Raw genomic sequence first — 20,340 nt, 5'->3', positions numbered from 1 at the left:
CCTCCTCCTTCTTCTTCTTCTTCTTCTTCTTCTTCTTCTTCTTCTTCTTCTTCTTCTTCTTCTTCTTCTTCTTCTTCTTCTTCTGCCTTATTCTATGTCCTTATGATAATTTAGATATATGTCCAGATTCTAGGAAGGAGAACAGGGACCACATTATAAGCAGGTAAAATAGCTGATCTCTTTGGTGTCACATGACTAGATTGTAAGGTCAGTCATTATTTTTATGAATGATGAGGCACTAGAAAGGTCTTTTTACTTCCCACCCTCTCCCCCAAATACCTCTGGCTCAAGTACTACAGGCCCTGGAATCCTACCATTAAACATTCATTTTGTATTATAGGATAAGAGAAATTTAGGGTTGTGAGTGAACTTAGGTAAATTCTACTCAAACACCTTCATTTTATAGATGAACAAAATGAGGGCCTTTGAAGTAAAATGGGTTGGCCAATTTCATACAGCTATTAAGTTGCAGACCCAGGATTCAAACCCAGGTATATGATTCAAAACCATAACTACCTCTACGATGGCAAACTTCTTTCTGGGTATCCTTTCAGAAATGTAAATTCATCTGGATAAAGTAAACATTTGCCTTATATATCAAACACTCTTTTTATATGAGGAGCTTATATAACACTTTAGGAGATTTTTATAGTTCAATAGATATTTATTTCTTTTACTTCATAACTTTCTCATACACAAAACTTAGGAAAATTCTAACAAATATAGTTCACTCTGGAATTCCCATGGGCTACTGGGTTCTGTGTAGGTGAGACATATGTTTTAAGCCTCAATCACAGCATGAACCAGAAATAAAATAGTAAAGTATCTGAGTGGGACACAATAGCCAAGGAAATAACAAGGAAATATCAAGCAATAGAATCTGTCTTACCCTGTCCCTCACTACCACTGGCACACACACAAATTAATACAATTTCCCATAAACCCATATGCTAGTGGCAAAGGACAGAGTCTCCTGAATGAACAATCAGTATTTTCAAAGTTATGTAGATTTCTAGAGTCCTTTATTTTGATTTTAAAAATTATTTTTATTTTGTTAAATATTTCTCAATTATATGTAATTTTTTGAAAATTATTTTAAAAAATTTTGAGTTCCATATTTTCTCCCTATTTTCCTTGAGAAGGCAAGCAATTTGATTTTGATTTTGTGGTCATGCAAAACATATTTCCATTTTAGCCATGTTGCAAAAGAAAACACAAACAAAATAAAATAATAAAGATAAAGAAATTTTAAAAAAGTATGCTTCAATCTGCATTCAGAATTTATCAGTTCTCTCTCTGAGGGTGGATAGAATTTTTCATGATGCATCTTTTGGAGTTATCTTGGATTATTGTCTTGATCAGAGTAGCTCAGTCTTTCACAGTTGCTAATTGTAACAGAATTGCTGTTACTGTGTACAGTGTTCTCCTGGTTCTGCTCACTTCACTTTAGATCAGTTCATATAAGTTTTCTCAGGTTTTTCTGAAACCATTCTGCTCATCATTTCTTATAGCACAATAGAAGTCCATCACAATCATGTATCACAATTTGTTCAGTTGATGGGCGATTGATGGGCATCCCCTTGATTTCCAATCCTTTGCTACCACCAAAAGAGCTGCTATAACTATTTTTGTACAAATATATCCTTTTCCCTTTTCTTTGATCTCTTTGGGATACAGACTTGATAGTTGTATTTCTGGGTCAAAGGGTAGGCACAGTTTTATAGTCCTTTAGTTGTAGTGCCAAAATGTTCTCCAGAATGGTTGGATTAGTCCACAGCCCTGCCAACAGTACATTAGTATCCCAATTTTTCCACATCCCCTCCGGCATCTGCTATTTTCCTTTTCTGTCATGTTGGCAAATCTGATAGGTGTGAGTAATATCTCAGAGTTGTTTTTTTGAGGGAGGAAGGCAAGACAATTGGGGTCAAGTGGCTTGCCCAAGGTCACACAACTAGTAAGTGTGTCAAGTGTCTGAGGCTGGATTTGAACTCAGGTCCTCCTGACTCTAGGGCCAGTGCTCTTTTCACTGCTCCACCTAGCTGGCCCCTCAGAATTGTTTTAATTTGCATTTCTCTAATCAGTAGTGATTTAGAGTATTTTTATGTGACTATTGATAGCTTTGATTACTTCTTTGGAAAATTGTCTGTTCATATCCTTTGACCATTTATCAGCTGGGAAATGACTCTTCTTTTTATAAATTTGGCTCAGTTCCCTATATATTTGAGAAACTATATGGTTCCTGTAGCAGATTTTTGTCACCCCCACTGACCTTTTTCCATTGTTTTCTGCTGGCTTAAGTGGTAAGTGAATTTCTTTTTTATCTCTTTCCCTTTCTAACTTCTAACCATTTCCAATAGCTCTGCTAAACTATGTAGTCTGCACAGTTTCTTGGGCAAGGAAAGATGAGCTTCTAGGGTTCTTAAATCTAATAGTGCCATCTCTCCCATAGAAAAGGAAGACAAGACCTTCAGACTCTTCTCTCTCTTTCTTGGCTTCATGACTCTTCCCTTCCTGGATCCCTCTTATCTTCTCCAGACCTCTCCAGTTACTAATCTCATCTATTTCTATACTGCCCTTTATTTAGCCACTACTCATTCTTCCCATGTACTCACAATGGAAGAAAGGACAAAAGGTCCCAGTTTTGGCTCCATCAGTATGTATCCCCATATGAAAGAGGAGATTTGGGCAACCATGAGAGCCTTGGTTCCCTCATCAAGAGGGTATTGAAATGGCAGATCAGAAAGATGCTGAAAAGAGAAGTCAAGATGCCATCTACCTTCACGATTTTATCTTAAAGGTGCTTTTTGGTTATTACAGGCAAATTCCCCCAAATGAATTCTTTTTCTTTTAATTCTGTTGGAATTTAGGTAGAGTCCCCCTCCCCATTCCTAGTTTCTCTCTTCAATTCACTTTTTCTGATTTCTGTTTTCTGAGGAGGCAAAGGAAGCGCAAGCAGGGGTTTCATAAAACATTCTTGGGGAAGTCTCTCAAGGTTACAAGATGCAGGCTTCTTAGTTCAGGCAATTCCTGAGAAAGCTGTGTTTGGGCAGATCTTAGGTTTTTGTCATCTGTAAGACCAGCCCTTCAATTATAGCCCAGAGCTACTCTCTCATTTCCTAAGCAATCTAATGTAGGCTGGACCAGATGTCTGAACATTTTGGGGTGGGTGGGTAATTTCAAGCTCCACTTTTGCAGACAGTCAGCCCTGTGTGGGATTTCTGACCCACTTGTGATCTATATACTCTCTGAACACACTGTGGAAGGACAAGTGATGGGCCATTTTGGTTATCATGGCCAGCCTTCTGAAAAGACAGCCAAAGGGCTTGATCTTAATGACTGTGTTGTCTCAGCTGTGCGGTTGGTTTGCATAATGGTGAAAAGAGGTTCTACCCAGGCTTGTAAAAGGCTCAGAATCCCTCCAATGATGATTATTATCATTACCAGCATTATGATTATAATGTGCCGATGGTTTTTATCATAAGAAAGTCTCTGTGAAATTCATATTATCACACAACAACTACAATTCACTCGGGGCTCCTGGGGAGCTCACTGGCTTGTCTGGGTCTAGGACTATGGAGGCAGGGCCTGCTGGTGACAGTAGACAGCTCAGAAATGGAGGTGAGTCCTTTCTGAAGAGATGGCCTTTATAGGAGGACTCTGAGAATAGAAAATATTGTATTAAGGCCACCTGCTCATCTGCTTCAATCAACAACTGACCAGCAAGCACTCATTAAATGTTTTCTATGTGCTAGGCACCATGCCAAGCACTGGGGATGCAAAGAAAAGAAAACTTGCCCTCATGAAGCTCATATCTTAATGGAGAAGACAGCATTAAAATAACTGTGGACATAGAAGATATATACTGAGTAGATAGAAGGAAGGGAATCTTGCAGGGGAAGGCACCATCAATCAATTAAGCAAGTAATAAGTAAGTATTTATTAGATGCCTGTTACTGACCAGAATCTATGCTAGGTACTAGGAATACAAGTATATAGCGTAAAAACTCCTTTTTGCAAGAAGTTTATGTTTGAATAGAATAGTCAATGGGCACATATTTAAATATACAGGGTGTCCCTAAAGTCTGGAAAAATAGGAAATCTCATTAGCTATGCATATTTTCAAGAAATGAAATGAATGAAATTTTCAACAACATTTTGTTAAATTAGCATAAATTTTAGCCATTACAATTTCATATGGAATAAAAGCTTTCATTAGCTATTGGGGACTATTTTCTATATTGGTGAGATGAATTTAACTTAATTAATTAATGAGATTTCCTATGTGTCTCCTATGTCTTCCTATGAAATCTCATTTATGCTAATTAAATAAAATGTTGAAAATTTCATTCATTTCATTTCTGGAAAATATGCATAGTTAATGAGATTTCCTATATGTCCAGATATGACACAACTATAAATACAAATCAATGGTAGTTTGAGGGGGAGGGCATAAAGAGTCTGGGGATCTTCGGCTTCATGACAAAGATGGTACCTGAGCCCTGTCTTAAAGGACTAGTATTGTTCTAAGAGGTAGAAATTAGAGAGTGAATTTCAGGCATAGGCAGCAGATGGAGCGAAGGCAGGAAGATGGGAAATGGAGTTGTGAGAAGAAATTGAATGGAGATGGGTGACAGAATCATGTGTGTGAAGAACAGAGTGTAATCTTGGGGGGCACCAAAGCAGTTTTTTTTGTTGTTCCATAACTTTAGTCATGCCCATTTGGGTTTTTCTTGTCAAAGACACTGGAAAGGTTTGCTATTTCCTTCCCCAGCTCATTTGACAGATGAAGAAACTGAGGCAAACAGGGTGAAGTGACTTGCCCAGGGTCACATAGCTAGTAAGTGTCTGGACCTGAATTTGAATTCAGGAAAATGAGTCCAGCTGACTCCAGGCCCAGGAGCTGCCCAACATTGCTGCCCAACAGGGATCACTAATGAAGAACAGGCGGAATTAATTGATCTTTAAGGTCCTCGGCTGGATGAAAAAGGAGAGACAGAAATCTTTTGTTGTTTAGTTGTGTCTGACTCTTCATGACCCAATTTGGGGTTTTCTTGGCAAAGATACTTCTGTGGTTTGTCATATCCTTCTCCAGAGGAGGAAGCTGAAGCAAACAGGGTTAAATGACTTGCCCAGGGTCACACAGCTAGTAAGTGACTGAGGCCAGATTTGAATTTAGGAAGATAAGTCTTCCTGACTTTAGGCCTGGCGCTCATTCACTGTACCACCTACCTGCTCAAGCTTTGTTATTTTACTTTGTCTGATACAGGGGTAGAGAGAAAAGTGGTTACTCATCTTGACTCCTTCTTCCACTTTGGGTCCCAAAGGCCAGAGCTAGGGCTTAGAGTGGGACACTTTTGACCAGTTTATGTGTAAGATGTGAAAAGGGCCCCAGAAGGCCTCAGTGATTAGCATTATCTCTCTCTTGCAATTACTTTGCACATACTTCATCTTCAGATAGCTGTGTATTCATTCTATTCCCTGACACACGGGTGCCCCTAAATCTTGCCAGTGTAAAGTCCTTTAACCCCTACTCTCCCAGATATAAACTCTGGAGGGAAGAGAATTTGTTTTTGTCTTTGTACCCAAGTTTGGCATATACTAGGTAATTATAAGTATGTCGACTTGAAATAAACAAGATGGACCCTAGGATCTAAGCAAACAGTGGTAGAAGCAAAAGGCCAGAGAAGAGCCTTGCATGTGCCCAAGTCAGTGGAGGTGTCTCTTTGAGAATTACTGTGGGTGGGATCTAGAGGAAACTCCTGAGAGGTGGCGCATCCAGCAGTGTAACTTGGAGACAAGTAACTGATGAAATGAAGGTGCCTCCCTGGGAATTGTCAGGAAGCAACCACCCTAAAAACTTAATCCATGTTAAATCCTTGGGCACTTGGAAATTTTAGCACGTAATGAAAAGATGTTGAAATGAAGAAGGATGAGGCCCTGGTGGAGGACATGCAGCCACCCAGCCGAACTCTACTAACATTACCCTCCAAAGAACTTTAAAATAACTCCAACCAAATTGTGGAGAGCAGAGCCAACAAAAGGCCAGACTGAGATATTTTTCCAGCCTAGGATGTTGGCAGGAGATGTCTGTGACACTGGGATGGGAGCCAGGCCAGTGTGCAGGTGCTGTAGCACTAGCTGTGGGGCGGCTGTGACAGCAGCAGGAGCTCTCAAGCTCAGAGATGGTAAAGGAATCAGACAGAGATTATAGGGGACCTTTGCTGACCCTGGGCACAGTTGGTGCTGATTGACAAATCTATTGCCCATATGTAGTTCTGGATCACAGTTCCAGGGTGGAAAGGAGTGCTGGTGATCAGTCACAAGAAAGCATGGGCTCTGGTGGCAGTTCCAAGGTAGAGAGGAACACTAGGGTTTGTGGATGCAGGAGAGTGGGAGCACTTGTCATAGTTTCAGGGCCAAAAAGAACATTAGTGTCTGTAGAGGAGGGCAGGCCCTTTTTAGGTAAAGACCAGATCATACACCAGGAGAATAATGATCACAGCTCTCTCTAGATTACGCCACCTTGGAAGCACCAAAAACTTGCAGACCTCTCCTCCCACCCCAGAACTAGCTCTAAAAACCACTGTATGAAAAGGCCTGAATCTTGGAACAGTGCCTCCCCACCCCCAAATGAGCAGACCACAACTTTAAAATGAAGTTCAAAGTCAAGAACTGCACTGGAAAAAAATGAGCAAACAACAAAAAAGGAATTTGACCATAAAAATATACTACAGTAGCAAGAAAGACCAAGACCTAAACTCAGAAGAAGACAATAATGCAAAAGTAGGCACAAACAAAACCTCAGAGAAAAATACTAATTGGACCCAGACCAAATAAAAATTCCTAGAAGAGTTAAAAAAGTGATGAGTGCTAGAGGAAAATTTGGGAAAAAGAAATGGGAGTGATTTAGGAAGATTATGATAAGAGAATCAATAGTTTGGTAAAAGAGGGACCAAAAATACTGAAGAAAATAACACTTTAAAAACCAGAGTTGGTCTAATGGTAAAAGAGGCACAAAAATTCCCTGAAGAAAAGAACTCCTTAAAAAGCAGAATAGGCCAAAAGTAAAAAAAAAAAACTTTTTATAAGGCTTAAAGTTTCATATACATGTCAACTATGATGACTATGGCACCATCATTCATTTAGTTAACATTTTCAAAATTTTGGAGTCATTTTTGACTCTTTTCTCTCATGTCCAATCAGTTTCCGAGTCCTGTCAATTTTACTACTAAGATATCTCTGACACCTGTCACCTTCTTTCCACTCCCATTGTCCTTCCTAGTTCAGGTCCTATTTATTTCTTTCCTGGGCTCTTGTAATAGTTCTAGTAATTGGTTTCCTTTCTTCCAGGTTCTGCTGTATCCTTCCAACAGCTGTTAATTAATCTTCCCCTTGCACAGGTTTGATGACACCACTTCCTTGCTCAAAAACCCTCAATGGCTTCCCATTGCCTATTAACAAACTACAAATTCCTCTATGCAAGGCCCTCCATTCTCTGGCCCCAAACCTCCCTTTCCAGTCTTATTTTACAAGACACAATTTTGTATTTTCCCTGCTCTAGCTAAACTGGACTCCTAATTATTTCTTACCTGGTCCTTCTCTTTCATCTGTCTCTCACCCCACCATTCCCTATCTATACCTAGTGAAATCCTTCTCTTTCCTGAAGGCTCAGCACAAGTGCCAACTTCTCTTATTCCCTCAGCTAGAAATGATCCCTCTTGCCTTGAATCTTTCATGCTAGTCCTAGACGCTCAACTATTTTCTAAGCTATGTGTATAGCTCTCTTCCCTACTTTCCTCCTTGCAGTATATAAGCTCCTTGAGAGAAGACAGTACCAGTTTTCATCTTTGCATTCTCATTGCCTAGTGTGTTTTAGGCACTCAGCAAATATTGATTGAATTCAAGTGGATTGACTTTGATCAATGAATCAACAAGCATTTATTAAATACTCACAGTACTATGTGATAGGGATTGTGATAGGCACCAAGACAAGAAGAAAATAATCCCTAAATATAAATAAGTTTTGTGGATACAGAGTAACTCCATTTTGAGAATCACTTAATTTTGTTCACACATATATTTCTATGTTCTTGCATTAGTGCTTACAATGCAAGTAACCCAAAATAGGATGTGTCATGGTATCCTTTTGGGCAACCTATTCTGAGAAAGAGTCTTACCACCGCCCCCCCCATCCTGTTATGCAGAAGCTCCCAACTCTGAAATGGGTAAAAGTGTTATTGCAACGGATCAGCCCTGAGCCCCTGCAACAGGGACCTTGAGCAATCAACTTTTTCCCTGTTCCCCTTACTCTATTCCTCACTACTTAAAACCTATATGAACCTTGTGTACTGTTCATTCGGGGACATTCCACCTCTATGGGTGAGACTTTCCTTCTGGTGAATTCAAAAAACTCTACATGGTCCCAATTGTTTCTTGGCCAATCCATTGTTGCTCCCATTCCCAACATTGATGGGATATGTACAAAATACATTCAGAGCTTTTGTTAACATTTAGTTGTTTTGTTCATATTTGACTCTTTGTGACTCTACTTTTTTTTGGCAAGGATACTGGAGTGGTTTGCTATTTTGTTCTCCAGTTCATTTTACAGATGAAGAAATTAAGGTAAGCAGGGTTAAGTGATTTGCCCAGGATCACACAGTTAATCATTGTCTGAGGCTGGATTTGAACTCACGTCCTCTTGACTCCAGGCTTGGCACTTTATCCACCGCACTGAACATTCAATGATACAAAGTGCAACTCTTTGCGGTGACAAAGAACTGGAAATTGTAGGGATGCCCATCAATTGGGCAATGGCTAACAAGTTATGGCATATGGTTGTGATGGAATGCCACTGTGTTATAAGAAATGATGAGCTCAGTGATTTTTGAAAAACATGGAAAGACTTGCATGAAATAATGAAGAGTGAAATGAGCAGAAACAAGAGAATATTGTGTATGGTAACAGCAATCTTGTTTTAAGAATGACTTTGAGTGAATAAGTCATTTTGATTATTATGAATACTCATATTAACTATAAGGACATATCAAAGATGCTATCTGCATCCAGAGAAGAACTGATAAATAGATGTGTGTATAGAATAATTTTACATATGTATATGTGTATATGTATGTATGCATATATGTATACACATATACCAATTTGTGCCATCTCTAGGGAGGGAAGGGAAAAAAGGACAGAAAAAAGAAATGGCATTTCTGAATTCAGAAAACTGGTACTGTCTTCTCTCAAGGAACTTATATCCTGCAAGGAGGAAAGTAAGGAAGAGAGCTATACGTTTTACATGGCAACTTTGTTCTATATTTAAAAGGAATAGCAAGTTGCACATAACAGATTTGCGGTTTCATGTGCATTCATCTTTTTTCATTATACTATGTTATGGGAAATAAAAGACTCAAGGTATAATTTAGGGGAGAGGCAGCAGCTTGTGAGATCAATAAAGGTTTCATGTAAAATGGGGCATGAGCTGAGTTTTGAAAGAAAAAGAGATTCTAAGATGTGGAGATAAGATGGGGGGTGCATTATGGACATGAGAGAGGGCCAATGCAAAGGTGTGGAGATGGGAGATGAAGTGTCATGTTTGAGAAACAGCAAGAAGGCCAGCCTGGCTGGATTATAGAGTGAAGGAAGGGGAATATTGTATAATACATTGGGGAGGTAGGTTGTGCCAAGGCTTGTTTTCAAGGGACAATGCTGGTACTTGCTCTATATGGTTTCCTCCCCCCAGGATGTGCTCCACAGCATACAACTTGTGCATAGAATGGGGAGTGTGCCAGGATCTTGCTCAAGAGGCAACCCTCCAATTGCTTAACTCATTAGCAATAAGCTACTTTAGAAGTTTTGGAAAGTACCCTTTCCTGGTTCTTCCCCCCCTCCCCCCCCATCCGCCTCCCATGCCTATTCAGTTCTCCACGTCTTCTTTCCTGAGCAGGAGCATGAGTACATATAGATGGTCCAAGGGCAAGAGTCAGAAGAAAGAAAGCTACTTCCGAGAATAGGGGCAGAGCTCTAAGGGAGGAATTGCCTTGTGCACTGGGAATGGGGACATAGTTACAGCTGCTGTCAAATCCACTTCCATCTTCAATTCTGCCATCCTGCCTCCAATCCTGCTTTGCATGTAGGGGTTTAATAAATACTTACATAATGAATGTGTCCACCCAATAATCCCCTGACTCAGAGAGTGGTATTGAATCACAAAACCTCAGAGTTGGAAGAGCCTTCTGAGTCTGTCTAGCCCACTTTATACTTGAACAGGAATTCCCTTTACATATATCCCTGACAAGTGAAGGCAATTGGGGGTGGGGGGAGGGTGAAAGGGGGAACTGATGAGCTCCAGTTAACCAGCCCTCCAAATCATCGAGCATAGAATACCAAAATCTTGGAGGCTGTGTACTATGACAACAATATCTTCAGCAACTCCCTCATTGGGTTATGGGGAGAACCAAATAAGAAAATGAACATAAATTATTTTTATAAGTATTGAAGCGAAATATAAATGAAGTTTCGTTCAGAAGGGCATTGGGATTGCCATCAGCAGATATTGGGGTCAGATTCCATCTCTGAAGCTCATGAGCTATATAACCTTGGGCAAGCCATTTATATCTCTGAGTCTCAGTTACCTTATCTATAAAATGAGGATAATAATACGTGCCCTACCTAACATATACCGACAGGAAATTTCTGGTTGCTGATGTGGGAATCACTGCTGACTCAGACGTCTTTGTCCAGTCAGACAGCTGACTTGTTTGAGTAAAGATAAAAATAAATGCCATATTAGAAGAAAGAATAAAAATGAGACCACATGGCATGAATTTAGGGCAATTCTGACCTGACCTGTTAAAATAAGAAGCTGACACTCCAAAATGGGGAAATAGATAAAAATACGAGAATGACATAGACTCTCATAATTGTCTAATGAATTTATTGATGTATAAATTAAGTACTACAATAAGAAGAATAGTAGAACTTAGAAGGTGCTTTAGCCAAAATTGATCTTGTCAGGTGGAAAGATATCACAACCCAGGGTGACAATAGTTTGTGATATAAAATTGTTCATATCATGCTATAGGGGACGTGGCTGGAAAACTGAGAGTTCCCAGCATATTGGATAGACTCTTATGGAGGATTTAAGAAAGTAGGTGGACAAGAGTCACACATAGTAATATGTGAATGACTTTCAGTTCATGATCAATAAGATCACAGATCTGTGAAAGTATGGAATTTTTTGAAGGGTATACAAATATGATGTATGTGAAAGGCTTTATAAGTACTATAAATACATAAAGCTATTCTTTAGTCCAATACTTGAGTCTGAGATGTGAATCTCCCTACAACATCCTCAAGACATGGTAATATAGCCTCTATGATACTTTTTTTTTTGGTGGGGGAGGCAATCGGGGTTAAGTGACTTGCCTTAAGTCACCAGAGCTAATAAATATCTGCATCCAGATTTGAATTCCGGTCCTCCTAACTCCAGGGCCAGTGCTCTAGCCACTGCATCTCCTAGTTTCCCCCTCTGCAATACTTTCAAGGAAGAGAAGTTTGCTATATTTTGAATGTTTTCTTCCTTTCCTTCCTGGTTTTCCTGTATCAAGTCAAACCTTTCCAATTTATTCTCCACATAGCTGTTAAAGTGATTGTTCTGAGGCACTGTCACTCACTTAATCAATTCCATTGGCTCCCTATTACTTGTAGGATCAAATATGAATTCCTTTGTTTGGCTTTTAAGGCTCTTAACAACCTGACTCCCATCTACCTTTCTTGGATTATTACATGTTATTCCCTTTCATGCATATTACAGTACCACTAAGCTATTTCCTCCAACCATTTCTTTCAGATGCTATTTTTTCAAGTCTACTCATGATCATGGTTGATCTCCTCTCAATGAGCTTCAGCTTATCTCTTCTTTTCTTAAAACTTGGTGGTCAGAAATGAACATGTAGGACCTCCTCTGAAGTCACTTTCCCAACTGTCATTCATATTGGTGATCTGGTCCTCAAAGGGCAGCTGCTACTTTGACTCTCAGGATTCTAAAAGGTAATTATTTAGGGGCTGGGTTTTTCTAGTATTTAACTCAAGCTCCCACTGATATATTTCTCAGCAATCGTCAGTCATTCACTTAGCTTTTAGAAAGAGTATTTACTAAGCAAATATAGCAAGAACATTCTCTTCTTTCATGTACAAGGTTCCTGGAGGAGAGTGGCCTCAAACTTAAAGTAAAATGGGAATGAGGCCCACATATAGAAAGGCCATGTCATAAAGTAGTACTTCACATCTCCTGGTTACTAGAAGCCCTTTTCTTTATTCATGAAGTTTTCTTAGGTAGAGCATTTTGTCCCCAGGTTCTGAGGGTTGGTGCCCTTGCAGAGCTGTGAATCTGACTTTCCTCATTGTGACAAGTTGTGTCTTTCAGCCCTTAACAAAGATGACACCAGCAGACACTGCTATGCTATGGTCACTGCTACCAACACTGACATATCACCAGGTCTTTTGGCTAGCAATGCACCAAATCATGACCTGAGCACTAAATAAATGCTTGTTGACTGACTGATCAATTTTTTTTTCTAGATACTCATTTACTTTTTCTTGGGGGACCTTCTCTTTGCCCTTGGCATGTCTTATTCTCTGACTGGATATGTTGTCTTTTACTTGTCCAGTCTCTTGGATGATTCCTTCTCAGGGACCTAGAATCCTTAGCTCCTGAATTTTGGGGCCCTCTGTCACTTGACTGGTCCCAAACTAGCTTGCTGTTTTTATATATAGTCCAAGAGGTATAACTGATTCTCTTCAACTCATCATACACTCTTTCCACAAGGAATTAGCTTGTGTTAACTCAAACAACCTCAGAGGGAAGTTCTGCTTGCTTATATAAGCTGCTTGCTTAGGCTTTTGTATTTCCTTTTCTGAGAGGAGATCAGAGATTAGATTTCTAGATAATGGTCTTTCCATGCATGCTCAGGCGATTTCACGTAATCAATTGATCTTGAATTTCCTTGTTAAGACACCGAGGTTTTTAAAGGTTATGAAGGGGATCATTGAGCAGTTGAAGGACGAAAGTCATGCCATATGGGGCCAATAGATCTGACCTTTGCCAATTCTATGATTGTTATGGTCATGATGACTGGCTATCGTTCAGGATGTAGTGGGTGGCCTTGGTCTTCCTAAATTAAGGTTTTCCTCTGGTCTCATTTTGTCTCAGATACCATTTTTTAGAATCATAGATCTAAAGATAAAAGAGAAAATAATAATAATTATATATATATATATATATATATATATATATAATAAATAGATGAAGACCATGAAGCCCAAGGAATTTAAGTGACTTGTCCAAGGTCCCCTTTGAGAATGAAGGATGAATAACAACATTGTCAGGGTTGTCGAGAGAGGAGAGATTTGATGTAAAGGAGAATAATTTTTTTAAAAACTGCCTCTCAAAGTGTTCTTATCTTCTGGGAGAAGTCTAGTGAATCTGAAACCTTTTTTGTCAGTGAATCATAAGAGGAAGTATGGATTACAAATCTAATGGATTATTTTAGTGCTTATGTTTCTGTACTAATCTATGGACTCATGTAGTCATTTTCAGCTTATTTATTTTCTACAGTGGGTGAAATCAATATGATCCTATACCTGATATCCTTATTCTACCTTGAGGATCTATGTAGAAATTGGTGACTCCATCACCTACATTTGGGGAGACCTAGGCACTAGCCATATCTGAACTGAATTCAGCTTTACCACCAGTTTGCCAGTTAATATGAGAAAATAGCCCCTTGGGATCAGCCTCTAGGATCAAACATACTCTGCGTAAACTTAGAATACTTGGGTCATATTTACTATTCTTCTGACTACTTTCATTTTGTCCACAGGATATTATGACTTTGTCAAACGTCTTGTTGAAACACTTTATCTTTCATATTTCCCTGACATACCAGTCTAATAACCCTGCCCAAAAAAGAAATGAGATTAGTCTGGCATGACTTATTCTTAGTGAACCAAAGTTGGCTCTTGGTGCTCAAAATTTCATTTTCTAAGTGATCATTGATTGTCCATTTAATGACCCTTTGTAGAATTTAACTTGCCATCAATGCTCACAAAAGCAATAATTTTGGAAATCTGAATCTCCCTTTCTTTAAAGAGGGTATTTTCTTATCCCCAGTGTTGCTGTGTCCATACTGTTTTCTAAAACATTGCAACAACTGGTAATAGTTCAGAAATCACAGTTATGTTTTATTCAGAACTTTGAATTGTAATTACCAGAGACGTAAGTATATTGAGAACGGTTAAATATTCTCATATGCTTTCCTTACTTACTTTGTCTCCAGTTACATCCTTAGACTCTTTCCCCCCAACATAAAGGTCATTCTCCTTAGTTCTGCTTTCACTTTGTCATCCGTTCAATTTATTCCATTTTTTCCCAGGCAGGCCAACATCACCCTTATTCCTCTTTTTCTCTGGATGTAGTTTTAAAGACCATTTCTGCTGTCCTTGGTATATTTCTGTTATTTAGGTTTTCCCATTCAATTCTTAAAGGTACCTGTCACCATTTGATAGTGTTCTTGGGTGACCTCTAAAGAAGATGCCTCAGTCTTTTATAAATGTTCTCCCTGAATCTGAGCTCATCACAGAGCACTTGGTGAAGCCATGTTAGTCTCTTTAGATGCCTCTCCCTTTTCTTCCTTATTGGAATATTTCTCTATTGTAACATCAGGATTTTATTCTTGAGAGCCTCACATCATTTTTGGGGGTCATGGGTTGGCCTTTTTGGATCCCTTCAGCACAGGCCCGGTCATCATGACTCCTATGCCTCTGCTACAATTAAACCTCAGCTTTGGGGGTATACAGCTGCATCTAGTTTTACGAAGGTAAGAGGGTTGGAAGGAGGGAAGGGAGGATGGCTGGGGAAGCTTTGGTGTTGGTATATCACTCCTAAGGGAGGCAGAATATTGTAGCAGAAATAGCGTCAGATTTGGAGTTACAGACCCTGGGTTCAAATCTGAAATTCCTGTTAATTATCTGTGTGACCTTGAATATTTTGTCTTTCTGGGCCTACTTCCTTAGTAAAATAAGGGGTTCGACTAGATAATGTCTGAGGTCCTTTCCAGCTCTAAACCCTATGATCCTTCTGACTTGCCCCCTGACAAAAGTGTCAGCAAAGTCAATATTTATCATTGCAAAGTGATAAGTCAGTTTGGCCTGGCTGGGCCTCTGAGGTTCCTGCCCACTCAGGTCATAGATTTATCATCCTAAGGCACTTCCAATGGCTATTCTAAGTTCACCCTGGGGGAGAAGTTCTGAGAAGTGAAGGATTCTAGACACTGGGGTGAGAGACCAAGGGGAAAAGATTCCCTCTCAGTTCAGGTGGAATAGAAACACAGGGAAGAGTCTCATCCAGTTGGAATCATTTCATTGCTGACATGAATGGAAGGTAAGGTGATTCAGTGGGTTTCTTTCCAGGCCCAAGACTCTGTGGTTTCCATTTTGTTTTGCTTTTTAACTAAGGTAGATTGGTGGCACATTAAGTAGAGGTCTGAACTTGGAGTCAGGATAATCTGAGTTCAAATCTTGCTCCAGACATTCACTAGCTATGTGACCCTGGGTTAATCACATGACTTCTCTACACCTCAGTTTCCTTATATATAAAACAGGGCTTATGATAGCACCTCTCTCATGGGGTTGTTTTAAGGATCAAATGAAATAACATAAAAAGTGCCTTGCAAACTTTAAAGCTCTATTTAAGTGCTAGCTATCATGACTATTAAATTTGTTTAATTGATGCCTTTTATTTTTACAACGCAGTTATTTGTTTATACAGCTCACTCCCATCTCCCCTTTAACCTGGAGCGCTCCTGTAACAAGGAAGAGCACTTCAGCAAAAACAACTTAGGGCCCCCCTCTGACAATGTATGCAGTATTCTGCCCTGGCAGGCCCCCCACATTTCTGCCTGGAGGATAGAGGTATGCTTCATTACTGATTGGGTTACTTTTTGAAAGGTTTCTTTCCTACTTTGACATCACGGAACTTGGTGCTAGAGAAATGAACAGTCAGTCTCTGTAGACACCTGGTGGCAATTTAGAGAAACAGCAGGTACATGGTGCTTAGGAGCCCAGAAATGTGGCTGGGGACTCATTCTGAATAACCTTGAAAAGGAAATGATGTTCCCATGTCCAGGGGAAGGACAACGACTCCTGCTCCTTAGTCAGCTTTCTATAACGTAGAAGGAGTTCTATAACTATAACCTATGCAGTATAGTGGAAGTCAGTCTTGGTGCTGTATTTAACAATAAGGATAATGACTGACTTTTGCATCGTGTTTTAAGGTTTTCTAATTAGACGCTCTTTACAGCTATACTCTGAGGCAAGTGGTGCAACTATTGTACCTTCAATCCTGATTCTCTGGGCTTTCCTCCACCATGCCATAGCAGCCTTCTCATTCTGGAAGCTGACAGTGCTTTCTTGGCCTTCTTACACTGGAAGTACACTCTGCCCCTGTAGCCCCTTCTTCTGATTGGCTGGTTCTTCCAGGAATCTCCATTTTAAGGAAAATGCCCAGGTCAGTCACATAATCACTATCACTACCACACTCATTATCATCATCATCAAATTCATAGATATTTCCTCATATGATCATTACCATAACCTTGGGAGGAAGGTGCTATTATTATTACCCATTTTACAGATGAGGAAACTAAGCCAAATAGGTTAAGTGATTATCCAGAGTCATATATCTAGTATATATATAAGGTAGGATTCAAACTTAGGTATTCTTGACTTCAAATTTTCATTGGCATTTGTCAGTCTACTCCTGAATTTCTGGACTGCCTATGGGCTGTCTTCTCCCTTTAGAATATAACCTCCTTGAGAATAGGAATTGCCTTTTTTTCTACTTGCATTTGTATTCTCAGAGCTTAGCATGTAATAAGTGCTTAATAAAGGCTTTTGGGACAGCAACTCACTATTTGACAAAAATTGCCTGGAAAACCTGAAAAGCAATTTGGCAGAAACTAGGCATAGAGCAATATCTCACACTTCATACCAAGATGAGGACATAATGGGTATGTGATTTAGACATGAAAGGTGGTATCATAAATAAATTAGGGAGCATGGAAAAATGTAACTGTCAGATCTATGGACAAAGGAAGTTTTTGACAAAAATGGAGATCACAGAAAGTAAAATGAATAATTTTGATTCTATGAAATTAAAAATCTTTTGCACAAACAAAACTAATGCAGCCAAAATTAGAAGGAAAACAGAAAAGTGGGACAATTGTGTACACTTACATTTCTCAAACACATAGTTAGTTGAGCCAAATTTATAAAAATAAAAGCCATTCCCCAGCTGATAAATGGACAAAGAAAGTTTCTGGAAGAAGAAAAAAAACTATCAATAATCACCTAAAATGCTCTAAATAGCTACTGTTTAGAGAAATGCAAATTAAAACAACTCTGAGATATTACCTCACACCTATCAAATTGGTTAACATGACAGAAAAGGAAAAAGACAAATGCTAGAGCGGATGTGGAAAAATTTGTACACTGATGCACTATCGGTTGAGTTGTTGACTAGTCTAACCATTCTGGCGAACAATTTGAAATTATGCCCAAATGGCTATAAAACTTTGCATGCCATGTGACCCAACAACTAGGTCTATATCCTAAAGAAATCAAAGAAAAGTGAAAAGTGTATATTAATACAAAAATATTTATAGCAACTCTTTTTGTGTTGACAAAGAACTGGAAATCAAGGAGATGCCTATAAACTGGGGGATGGCTGAAAAGTTGTGGTACCTGATTAAGATGTTGTACTATTGTGCTATGAGAAATGATAAGCAGAATGGTTTCAGGAAAACCTTGGAAGACTTACATGAACTATTACAGAGAAAAATGAGCAGAACCAGTAGAACATCCGTGTACAGTAACAGCAATATTGTAAGAATGATAAACTGCAAAAGACTTAGCTATTTTGATCGAGACAATGATACAAGACAATTTCAAAAGATGCATGAAGAAAAAATGCTATCCACCTCTTGAGAGAGAATGGATAAAGCGAATGCAGATTTAAACATATTTTAAAAACTTTATTTGCTTTTCTTGTTTTTAAAAATCTGTTTTCTTTTGCAATGTAGCTGACATATTTTCCATAACTTCACATGTATAATTGATATTAATTGCTTGACTTTTTTCTTTTTTGCTTTTTGGAGAGCAACTGGGGTTGTGAGTTGCCCAAAGTCACATGGCTAGTAAGTGTGTCAAGTGTCTGAGGCCAGATTTGAACTCAGGTCCTCCTGATTCCAGGGCTGGTGCTCTATTTACCACGCCACCTGGCCACCCCAATTGCTTGACTTCTTAATAAGGGGGAAGGAAGAGAGAATTTGGAACTCAAAATTAAAAAAAATTTCAAAGCTTTTTTCACATGCAATTGGGAAGTATTTAATGAAATAAAAATATATTAAAGTTAATAAAATGGAATACTAACATGTCATAAGAAATGACAAAAGGTAAGATTTCAGTAAAACCTAGGAAACCTTATATGAATCATGCAGAGTGAAGTAGACAAATCATAGGAATGTTTTACACAATAAAAACAATATTGTAAAAAAAGCCTACTTTGAAAAATTTAAGAATTTTAATGGATTCAAATGACTAATTATAGTTTTAGAGGACTTTAGGTGGGACATGTCAACCACCTCCTGACAGGTAGATAATAGTCTCAGGCAGTGGGAGACACATTTTTAAAAAATATAACCAGTGTGGGAATGTGTTTTGCTTGACTATTTGCTACAAGGATTTTTCTTCTTTATTTCCTTTCCTTTTCCTTTTTTCTCCTCCCTGATCCTCACTTTGAGGGAGGGAGAGAAAGGAAGGGAATAAACATTTATATAGATTATATATTTTTCATTTAATCCTCACAAAAATCCTGTCAGGTCCACTGTGCCACTAGGTGCTTCTGTGGGGAGGAAAGGTAAATGATTACTGTTAATGGAAAAGAATGAATAAAAACATTAAGGTACCCACCAATGAGTAGCCCGTTCCAAAGAACCTAGAAGTATCATTGATATGATTGGCAGGACATGACCCCCTTGCAGCTCTAGGAAGCTCCCAGCAGGTGGCAGAGTGGCCTCCTGCGGTTCTAGGAAGCTCCCAGCAGGAGGTGGTTGGGCTCTTGCAGTTCCAGGCAGCTCCCAGAAGGTGGCAGGGTGGCCTCCTGAGGTACAAGACAGCTTCCAGCGAATGGCAGGGTGGCCTCCTGCAGCTGTATGCATCTCCCAGCAAGTGGCAGGGTGGCCTCCTGCAGCTGCAGGCAGCTCCCAGCAGGTAGCAGTTTGGCCTTCTGCAGCTCTGGGCAGCTCCCAGCAGGTGGCAGAGTGGCCTACTGTGGTTCTATGCAGCTCCCAGAAGGTGGAAGAATGACCTCCTGTGGCTCTATGACGCTCACAAGAGGTAGCAGGGTGGCCTCCTGCAGCTCTGGGTAGCTCCATGCAGGTGGCAGTGTGGCCTCCTCAAGGTCTAGGCAGCTGGCAGCAGATGGCAGGATGGCCTCATGAAGCTCTAGGCAGTTTCCAGCATGTCTAGGGTGACCTCCTGCAGGTCTGACCTCTCCCAGCAGGTGTCAGGGTGGCCTCCCAAAATTCCAGGCAGTTCCCAGCAGGTGGTAGGGTGGCCTCCTGCAGCTCAGGGCAGCTCCCAGTAGTTGTCAGGGTGGCCTCCCAAAGTTCCAGGCAGCTTCCAGCAGGTGGCAGAGTGGCCTCCTGTGGCTCTATGCAGCTCTGAGCAGGTGGCAGGGTGGCCTCCTGCAGTTCCAGGCAGCTCCCAGCAGTTGGCAGAGTGGCCACCTCATTTCTTCCAGCATTGCTCCTTGGTTCCTTTGCATCTTCTTCATTTCAAATACAGTACTTTATCTCCTCTGTCCCTAACCCTCCCCATCCTAGGTTCCAAGTGGCCTAAGCTGAGATGTATGAGGCACCTAGGAAAGCCTCTGTATCCACCTTTTGCACCTAGAAGATCCAGTGCCTGAGATTCCATCATTAGGGTCTCACTTCTTTGGAATAAGAACAGCCCTTTTGTATGAAGTCCTTATCATTCCCTCTGGTTTGCATGGAGATTTGAACTTTATCACCTTTAATACTCACTAAATCCCTTTGAAGTAGGAAGACAGCCTTCAATAGTGGCTGTTCATTAAGTTGGAACTTAATGAAAATACGGGTCCTGCCTGATACTAATGGTGGGACTCTCGTGCTGTCTGTGAGCCTCAGTTTCCTTCCTTTGTCTCCTGAAGAGGGGCAGGCTTCCAAGGTGTTACCTGTCAGGCAGGAATCACAGTTC

General features: G+C 39.9%; 2 protein-coding genes across 3 annotated transcripts in view; both read right to left on the bottom strand.

Annotated features, from left to right (window-relative positions):
* The window catches only part of S100A10 (S100 calcium binding protein A10), a 462,639-nt gene that overhangs the window by 244,138 nt on the left and 198,161 nt on the right, over positions 1 to 20,340 (bottom strand). The gene's annotated exons all lie outside the window — the stretch shown is intronic.
* Positions 1 to 20,340, bottom strand: part of S100A11 (S100 calcium binding protein A11) — a 399,965-nt gene that overhangs the window by 181,464 nt on the left and 198,161 nt on the right. The window contains exon 1 of one of the 2 annotated variants that reach the window (XM_069089981.1): positions 2,600 to 2,604. The exons of the other annotated variant lie outside the window; for it this stretch is intronic. The gene's annotated coding sequence lies outside the window, so the exon portion shown is untranslated. Of the gene's footprint in view, positions 1 to 2,599; positions 2,605 to 20,340 lie in introns of those variants that run through there. 2 annotated transcript variants of the gene reach the window in all.

Source organism: Petaurus breviceps, unplaced genomic scaffold (assembly GCF_028583685.1).
Source record: "Petaurus breviceps papuanus isolate PSGF00001 unplaced genomic scaffold, PetGlider_PUasm1.0 186, whole genome shotgun sequence".
Taxonomy (NCBI): Eukaryota; Metazoa; Chordata; class Mammalia; order Diprotodontia; family Petauridae; genus Petaurus; species Petaurus breviceps.
Note: the sequence above shows the minus strand (reverse complement) of the source record. Positions and strands in the feature narration are given on the sequence as shown.